Genomic DNA, 9,458 nt, shown 5'->3' with positions numbered 1-9,458 from the left:
GGTTCAGGCAATTCTCCTGCCTCAGCCTCCTGAGTAGCTGGGATTACAGGCACGCACCACCATGCCCAGCTAATATTTTGTATTTTTAGTAGAGACGGGGTTTCACTATGTTGACCAGGATGGTCTCGATCTCTTGACCTCGTGATCCACCCGCCTCGGCCTCCCAAAGTGCTGGGATTACAGGCTTGAGCCACCGTACCCGGCCTGGTAGAGAATATTTTACCAGATCATTCTAAAACAGGAGTAATGGAGTTTTCCTCCCTTTATTCCACCTCTTCAAAAACCAGAACTTGCTCCGTTCAACCAACAGGCATACACTGGGTGCCTTCAATATGCTCGAGGGATATTTATGAGGAATATGATAGCATGGTCTTTGTCCTTGAGAAAATTCTTTTATAGGAGATTCAATAAATAAGCAATACAAAAATTGGAGCAAGGCACGTGGAACACTTTGATAAATAGGACAGGACTTCCTACCTCGAGGAGGCTCTAAAGAACAGAGGTTGATATTTATATAATTACTAACAGCCAACTTCTTTTTTTTTTTTTTTCTTTTTTCCTTTGAGACTGAGTTTCCCTCTTGTTGCCCAGGCTGAAGTGCAATGGCACGATCTCAGCTCACCGCAACCTCTGCCTCCCAGGTTTAAGCGATTCTCCTGCCTCAGCCTCCTGAGTAGCTGGGATTACAGGCATGCGCCACCACACCCAGCTAATTTTTGTATTTTTAGTAGAGACGGGGTTTCTCCATGTTGGTCAGGCTGGTCTTGAACTCCAAACCTCAGGTGATCTGCCCTCCTTGGCCTCCCAACGTGCAGGGATTACAGGGGTGAGCCACCGTGCCCAGCCAAAAGCCAACTTCTAGCCATTCCTCCTACCTTGAAAGGATATGAAACTTGATTGACTCATTGGGACAGAATGTTTGCTTCCAAGAGCCAGTATCATTTTAAACGTGCACCAAAAGCTCTATCGTTCCTCACAGAAAGCAGACAGTATTCATAGCTACACACTGCAAAACAGGAACTGTCCCTGCTACAGAAACCCAAAATATATCCAGACTTCTTGTGACAAGTTGGAGAGCTCAGCAGTGATATCATTTGCTAACAATAGATGCACTTAAAATTAATGACCATCTCCACATCCCCTGGCACTTTAATTTAAAACACACTCTAGCAAGCACAGAGAATATTTCTCTGACTGCAAGGCACAAGCAATACGGACAATATGTTCCCGAGAAGCAGGCAGGGATAGTGCCCTACCTCCTTGACCAGAAAAAAAAAAGAAAAATGACTAAGTGAGCCTCACAAAACAAGACCTTGGGGAAATCAGAAGTGGCTCGCAGCAGGGAAATTTGGGGCAAGAGCAATTCTCCTCTGGACACACAGGACTCCTGGAAGTGCCCCACTTCTCAGATGCATAGGTGCACATACCTCGACCTCCTTCCCCCATGTTAACCCCTGGGCTCTTCCCGCTGTTCACAGCATAATATCTGAACCTCTTAACTTGCTTTAAAGGGTCTTTCACATGTGACTTGCTCTACACTATGAGTCTTCAAAGAGGGTCAGGGGTTGTGTGTATGTGTTTTGTGTGTGTGTGTGTGTGTGTGTGTGTGTGTTTGTTTTGTTTTTCTTTGAGACAGGGTCTTGCTCTGTTGCCCAGGCTGGAGTGCAGTGGCATGATCTTGACTCATTGCAACCTCTGCCTCCCGGGTTCAAACGAGTCTCCTGCCTCAGCCTCCCGAGTAGCTGAGGTTACAGGCATGCGCCACCACGTCCAGCTAATTTTTGTATTTTTAGTAGAGATGGGGTTTCACCATGCTGGCCAGGATGGTCTCGAACTCCTGACCTTGTGATCTGCCTGTGTCATCCTCCCAAAGTGCTGGGAGTACAGGCGTGAGCCATCGTGCCCAGCCAATCCTTTTTTTTTAAAGACAGGTCTCACTCTGTCACCTAGGCTGGAGTGCAGTGGCACAGGCAGAGCTCACTGCAGCCTTGACCTCCCCGGCTTAAGCAATCCTCCCACCTCAGCCTCCCAAGTAGCTAGGAGCACAGGTGTACATCACCACACCTAGCTAATTTTTCTATTTTTCATAGAGATGAGGTCTTGTCATGTTGCCCAGGCTGATCCTGAACTCCTGGGTTCGAGTGATCCTCTCACCTTGGCTTCCCTAAGTGCTGGGATCATAGGCATGAGCCACTGCCCCTGGCCTCCACATGGTCTTTGAAGGATTTGTGCCTTGATGAGGTTAAATCCTGTGACAAGAATGGTTCATAGAACCCACGCCTAGCTTGGGTCAGTGTTTTCACATTTATCTGCAATGAGATGCATCTGTCCCCCATAGCTGTCTACACATTACAGATGAGGAAACTGAGAGACAGAGGTTGTCTGAAGTTTTTTTTTTTGAGAGTCTTGCTCTGTCGCCCAGGCTGGAAGGCAGTGGTGCGATCTCGGCTCACTGCAACCTCCGCCTCCCAGGTTCAAGTGATTCTCCTGCCCCAGCCTCCCAAGTAGCTGGGTCTACAGGTGCGTGATGCCACACCCAGCTAATTTTTTGTATTTTTAGTGGAGACAGGGTTTCACCATGTTGGCCAGGCTGGTGTCAAACTCCTGACCTCAGGTGATCTGCCTGCCTTGGCCTCCCAAAGTGCTGGGATTACAGGTGTGAGTCATCGCGCCCAGCCTGAGGTTGGTTTGTTTGTTTAAAAAAAAAAAAGCAGTGTGAGAGAACAGGGAGGAGAGTTAGTGTCCTCAGAGTTTATGAGAGAACTAGGTCAAGAGGCTGTGCCCTCAGGGGAGTGTTTTAAGACTGCATGTTCTGGAAAGCTCTGCATGTGAATCCGGGAGTAATGACAGGCTGGCTGAGTAGGGACCTATCATGAGCCCAGGCCAGTCCTGCTACATTTCCCATCTTCCCCTCCCTGCCTCAGGCTGGGGAAAAAAAAAGCACTGAAGCCTTTTCCAATTTCCAGATGGATCCTTCCCCAAAATACCGGTGGAAGAAGAGAAATTGCTAAGCAACTGCCAAATGAGTTTTACCTTCTCTTTTCGCAAACTGTAATCTTTATTTTTAATTTGGTAAATGTTTTTCTGGCCAAGGTATTCCCATGGAACTCAGCTCTGAATGGCCAAGGAGATTTGTTTTTGGAATGATCACTGCTGATTCCGGGAAAGACTATTTTTTCATTTGGATTCAGCAAAACCAGGGGTGTCCTAAACAGTGTTTGATTCGATGTTATATATTTCCTGTCAGTGAATGGGGAGGAGTTTCCTTTTGGCTGAGGGGTGCTGCCTGGTACTGAATTTGAGTTGTTTTCTCTGTCAAGGTGAAGAGGTCACTGGCTGGGCGCGGTGGCTCATGCCTGTAATCCCAGCACTTCGGAAGGCTGAGGAGGGTGGATCACTTGAGCAGGTGATTCAAAACCAGCCTGGCCAACATGGTAAAACCCTGTCTCTACTAAAAATACAAAAATTGGCTGGGTGTGGTGGTGCGCACCAGTAGTCCCAGCTACTTGGGAGGCTGAGGCAGGAGGATCGCTTGAACCCGGGAGGCAGAGGTTGCAGTGAGCCGAGATCCCACCATTGCATCACATGGTTCTTCAGGAAAAGGAGGAGAGGCCAGGAGGTGGGAGATGGTTCTAGAGAGATTCAGGGAGCCTGTCTGATTCAGAACATTGCTCAGGACTCTTGCTGCAAAGCATCTACTCTAGGTCGTTGAAGCCAAGAAGGAGTTTAGTTAGGGACATTAGGTATTCCCAGGCTTCCTACTAGAGGCCACCCTGCCCAGAGCAATGCCTAAACCAGGAAGTGGGGAGCTCCAGCAAAAACCCTGTGGCCACTGCCATTGGTGGCCATACATGGCAGCGCCAGGAATCCTGTTGGGTACTGGGTGCCAGAAATGTAAGCCTAAAAGCCTCTTCCACCATTCTGGCCAGACAATGGTTTCTGCCTGCTGCCTACTTCTGAATCCAAGTCTCACTGGGTGTCTGATTGACAAAGCTATGTCACATGCCTGAGCCCTAACTGGAAGGGGAGTTGAGAGAGTTTCCGGCTTCCATGTTGAGGAGGCAGGACTTATGATGTTGGAAATTCCCTAAATGTGGAAAGAGTGCTTAAAAGGAAGCCAGAAAAGATGTCAAATGTCGACTACAATCAGAGATGGTTTGCTTGCAACAAACAGAAGTCTACTTGTCCACAAAGATGTCTTTAGTGAATTTCCGAAATGGAACCAGAGAAATGTCATAGAAACAGCTCTAGTAGGGTCTCATGGGAACTAGAGGGCTGGCCAGCAGCTTCCTGCTCTCCATGGGCTTTGTGAGCTCCATCTCTGTGATTCTCACATCAGATCTATTCCTCTCTCTGCTCATGCTATGGTCTGAATGTTTGTGACCCCATTCCCCACCCAATTCATATACTGAACCCAACTCCCCAAGACGATGGTATCAGGAGGTGGGGCCTTTAGGAGGCGATCAGGTCCTGAGAGTGGAGCCCTCATGAATGGAATTAGTGCCCTCATAAAAGAGTCCTCGGAGAGCTCCCATGCCCCTTCCACCATGTGAGGACACAGTGAGAAGACAGCTGTCTATGAAGCAAGAAATGGGCCCTTGGCAGACACAGAATCTATCTCGATCTTGGATTTTCCAGCCTCTGGAACTGTGAGAAATCAATTTCTGTTGTTTGTAAGCCACCCAGTCTATGGTAGAGTGTTATGGCAGCCTGAACTGATTAAAACAATACAACAGCTTCCTCATCTTGCCTTTGGCTCCTGCTCCCCCATAACTTTGACCTGCACATGGCTTTGGTACAAATCCCAGCCCCAAAGCTAGACAGGTTGATGCTCACATGACCTTACTTACTGACCAGTCATTCAGTGCCTATTCCATTTTCACAGAGAAGGAAAGAATCTGTTTAGCTCTGTTTAGGTCAAAGTGTTCATCTGCAGTGCAAACAGCTGTGGCTGGGAGGAGGCGGCAAGACACATGGAGCTCTGAGTGGGGTATTTTTTTCTTAGAGGCAGTGGTTGGTAACACCTGCTGTCAAACCAGGGAAAATGAAAGCTACAACGACTCTCAAAGACCAGGAAGTGCAGTGTCTTAGTCTATTTTGTGCTGCTATTACTAGAGACTGGGCAATTTATAAAGAACAGATATCTATGTCTTACAGTTCTGGAGGTTGGGAAGTCCAAGACCGAGGGTCTCACATCAAGGGAAGGCCTTCGAGAGGTGCCGTCCCACGGCGAAAGGTGGAAGTGTGAGAGAGCAAGATGGGGCTGAACTTGCTTTTGTAACAAATCTCCTTTTGCAATAATGATATTAATCTATTCATGAGAACAGAGGCCTCACAACCTAACCACTTCTTAAAGGGCCCACCTCTCAACACTGTTGCAGTGGGGTTTAAGTCTCCAATATGTGAACTTTGGAGGACATGTTCAAACTATAGTATGCAGTTTCTTCAGTTTATAGTTAAAGCAATGAAAGCGCAGAAGGGCTAGGTGTGTGGGGTGGGAGATAGTACAGTATAGTGAAAAACAAACAAAGGTTGGCATCATTTAACCACTCTGAACCTCAGTTTCCTCCTTCATGAGAAGAGAAGAATGATCCTTACCTTGCATGGCTGTCATATTAAATGGACTAATGTCTATAGCAAGCTTAGCCCTAAGCAAATTCTTTTTTTGAGACAGAGTCTCACTCTATTACCTAGGCTGGAGTGCAGTGGCACAATCTTGGCTCACTGCAGCCTCTGCCTCCCAGGTTCAAGTGATTCTCCTGCCTCAGCGCCACCCTGCCCCCACTGCCTCGCCCCACAAGTAGCTGGGACTAAGGTGCACACCACCACGCCTGGCTAATTTTTGTATTTTTAGTAGAGATGGGGTTTCACCATGTTGGCCAGGCTGGTCTTGAATCCTGACCTCATGATCTGCCTGCCTTGGCCTCCCAAAGTGCTAGGATTACAGGTGTCAGCCGCTGTGCCCTGCCAAGCATTTTTTCATGTTTGTTGGCCATTTGTACAGCTTCTTTTGAGAAATTTCCAATAGCCATTCCTTTTGATTGCTGAGTAGTATTCCATTATATGGCTATATCATCATTTGTTTGCTCATTCAATTCTTGATGGACATTTGCGTTGTTTCCAGTTTTGGGCTATTAAGAATAAAGCTGCCAAAGTCTTTGTATAGGCATATGCTTTTATTTCCCTATGAGTAGAATGGCTGGATTATAAGGTAGGCATTTGTTTGACTTTTAAAGAAACAATCTCACTGTTTCCAGTGGGGAAGTCCTGTTTTGAATTCCGCTGGCCTTGTAAGAGAGTCCCAATGGTTCCACATGTTCTCCAACACTTTGCACCTGTTCTAGCCCCTTCAGGCTACTGCGTCAAAGTTCCATAAACTGAGTAGCTTATAAGCAACAGAAATTTTTATTATCACAATTCTGGAGGCTGAAAGTCCAAGATTGGGGTGCCAGCATGGTTGGGTTCTGGTGACAGCTCTTTTCTGGGCTGCAGACTGCTGTCTTCTTACAGTATGGCCAGTCTTTCTATTTGTAGTCATTCGAATAGGTGGCTACTTTAATTTGCATCTCCCTAACAACCAATTATGTTGAGCATCTTTTCATGTGCTTATTTATCTTCTATCGTTTTTGGTGAAATGTTTCTTCAAATGTTTTACCCATTTATTAATTGGATTGTTTATTTTCTTACTGAGTTTTGGGAGTTATTTATGTATTTTCTTTCTTTCTTTCTTTTCTTTCTTTTTCTTTCTTTCTTTCTTTCTTTTTTTTTTTTTTTTTTTTTTTTTTTTTTTGTGTCATTCTCGCTCTGTCCCCCAGGCTGGAGTGCAGTGGCTCGATCTCAGTTCACTGCAGCCTCCGCCTCCCAGTTTCAAACAGTTCTCTTGCCTCAGCCTCCTGAGTAGCTAGGATTACAGGCATGTGCTACCACGTCTGGCTAATTTTTGTATTTTTAGTAGAGATGGGGTTTCCCCATGTTGGCCAGACAGGTCTCGAACTCCTGACCTCATTATCTGCCCGCCTCAGCCTCCCAAAGTGCTGAGATTACAGGTGTGAGCCACTGCGCCCTGCCAGGAGTTCTTTATATATTTTAGATACAAGTCTTTAATGAGATATGTGACTTACAAATATTTTCTCACGGTCTATTGCCCGTATTTTCATTCACTTTGCAGTGTCTTTCAAAGAGCAGAAGTTGGCTGGGCACGGTAAACTGGTTGAACCTGGGAGGCAGAGGTTGCCGTGAGCCAAGATTGTGCCATTGCTTGGGCAACAAGAGTGAAACTCCATCTCAAAAAAAAAAAAAAAAAAAAAAAAAAAAAAAAAAAAAAAAAAAAAAAAAAAAAAAAAAAAAAAAAGAAAGAAAGAAAAAAAAGAAAGCAGAAGTCTAATGATGTTAAACATTTTGATGAAGTCTAATTTATTATTATTTAAAATTTTATGGTTATTGCTTTTTCTTCTACTCTTTATTTGTCCCAAGAAATCTTTACCTACCTCTAAGTAACAAAGATACTCTCCTGTGTCATCTCCACGAAGCTGTATAAGTTTTAGCTTTTACATTTAGGTTTACGGTCCATCTAAAATGAATTTTGTGTATGGTGTGATGTAGGTGTTAAGATTCTTTTCACTTTCCATGGATTATACTATGCATCCTTATCATGGTCTACCTTGAATGAATCTTATACTTCTTCAACTATAATATAAGATCCTTACGAGAGTACAATTAAATTCACCTCCCTTCTCATCCCTTATGTAATCGTTATCATAGTTTTCATTTACATATGTTATAAACTCTACAATACATTGTTATTTTTGCTTTAAATAGTCACTTGTCTTTTAAGCAATTAAGGTGAGAAAACAGTAGTCTTTTATATTTAGTAACATACTTACCATTTCCATTGCTCTTTATTCCTTCCTGTAGACCTAATTTTCATCTAGCATTTTCCTTCAGAATGAAGAATGTCTTCATTTCTTGTGCAGAAGATCTGCTGGAGATGAATTTTCTCAGATTTTGTTTACCTGAAAGTATCTCTATTGCCCTTCATTTCTGAAGATATTTGCACTAGAGAGAGAGAGAATTCTAGGTTGCCAGGTTTTGCTTTTCATTTAGCATTTAAAGATATCATCCTGTTGTCTTATGGCCTCCACTGTTCATGAGAAGCCAGACATTGTCTTAGTCCATTCAGGCTGGTATAACAAAAATACCATGAATTGGGTGGGTTATAAACAACACACGTTTCTTTCTCTCACTTCTGGAGGCTGGGAAGTCCAAGATCCAGGCACCATCAGGTTTGGTGTCTGGTGAAGGCCCATTCTACAGGTCCCTTCTCTTTTTGTCCTCACCTGACAGAAAGGGAAGGAAGCTCTCTGAGGTCTCTTTATAAGGGCACTAATCCCTTTTTTTTTTTTTTTTTTAAGACTAGGTCTGGCTCTGTGGCTCAGGCAGGAATGCAGTGGTATGATCTCCACTCACTGCGTCCTCTGTCTCTTGGGCTCAAGTGATCCTCCCATCACAGCCTCCCAAGTAGCTAGGACTACAGGCACGTGCCACCACACATAGCTAAGTTTTGTATTTTTTGGTAGAAGACAGGATTTCGCCATGTTGCCCAGGCTGATCTCAAACTCCTGGGCTCAGGTGATCCACCCACCTTGGCCTCCCAAAGTGCTAGGATTACAGGCATGAGCTACTGCGCCTAGGCACTAATCCCATTATTATTTACTCTCATGACCTAAGCACCTCTCAAAGTCTCCACCTCCTAATACCATCACCTTGGGGGTTAGGATTTCAACATATAAATTTGGAAGTTGGACACAAATATTCAGACCATAACTGTGATTATCTTTTACTATTTTTTATTCTATGTAATATATCTTTTTGTTTTGGATACTTTTAAGAAGTTTCTATCCTTGGTTCTCAGCAGTTTGGCTATGATGTGCTGTATGTGCGTGTGAATGCGTTTTATGTTACTTGGGGCTTGCTAAGCTGCTTGTTTTCATCAAATTTTGGAAACTGTCATCAATTATCTTCTGGCCATCTTCTCTATCTTCTCTCCTCTGGGACTCCACATACATGTATATTAGTCTAATTGCTTGAAATTGTTCCACAGGTCATTGAGGCTTTGATAACTTTTCCCCTAGTCTTTTTCTTTTTCTCTGTGTGCTTCAGTTTGGTTAATAACTATTGACCTCTCTTCAAGCTTATAAAGATTTTCTTCTGCAGTGTCTAATGTGCTATTTATCTTGTTCAATTATTTTTAAAATTTCAGCTATTGTATTATTTCAGTACTAAGATTTCTACTGGGTTTGTTTTTAGAGTTTCCATACCTCTTCTAAAATTCAGATCCCGCCGGGCGCGGTGGCTCAAGCCTGTAATCCCAGCACTTTGGGAGGCCGAGGCGGGTGGATCACGAGGTCAAGAGATCGAGACCATCCTGGTCAACATGGTGAAACCCCGTCTCTATTAAA

At 44.4% G+C, this 9,458-nt stretch overlaps 1 protein-coding gene and 1 long non-coding RNA gene across 3 annotated transcripts in view; one reads left to right on the top strand and one right to left on the bottom strand.

The window, feature by feature from the left end:
• LOC108294980 overlaps nt 1-5,243 on the bottom strand; it is a 33,107-nt gene extending 27,864 nt beyond the window's left edge. For both annotated transcript variants that reach the window (XR_005198067.1, XR_001821233.1), the window contains exon 1: nt 5,156-5,243. This is a non-coding gene — a long non-coding RNA (uncharacterized LOC108294980). The remainder of the gene's footprint in view (nt 1-5,155) is intronic.
• Nucleotides 1-9,458, top strand: part of NYX (nyctalopin) — a 21,518-nt gene that overhangs the window by 2,104 nt on the left and 9,956 nt on the right. The window lies entirely within an intron of this gene.

The sequence above is a fragment of the Cebus imitator genome, unplaced genomic scaffold (genome assembly GCF_001604975.1).
Source record: "Cebus imitator isolate Cc_AM_T3 unplaced genomic scaffold, Cebus_imitator-1.0 Scaffold613, whole genome shotgun sequence".
Taxonomy (NCBI): Eukaryota; Metazoa; Chordata; class Mammalia; order Primates; family Cebidae; genus Cebus; species Cebus imitator.
Note: the sequence above shows the minus strand (reverse complement) of the source record. Positions and strands in the feature narration are given on the sequence as shown.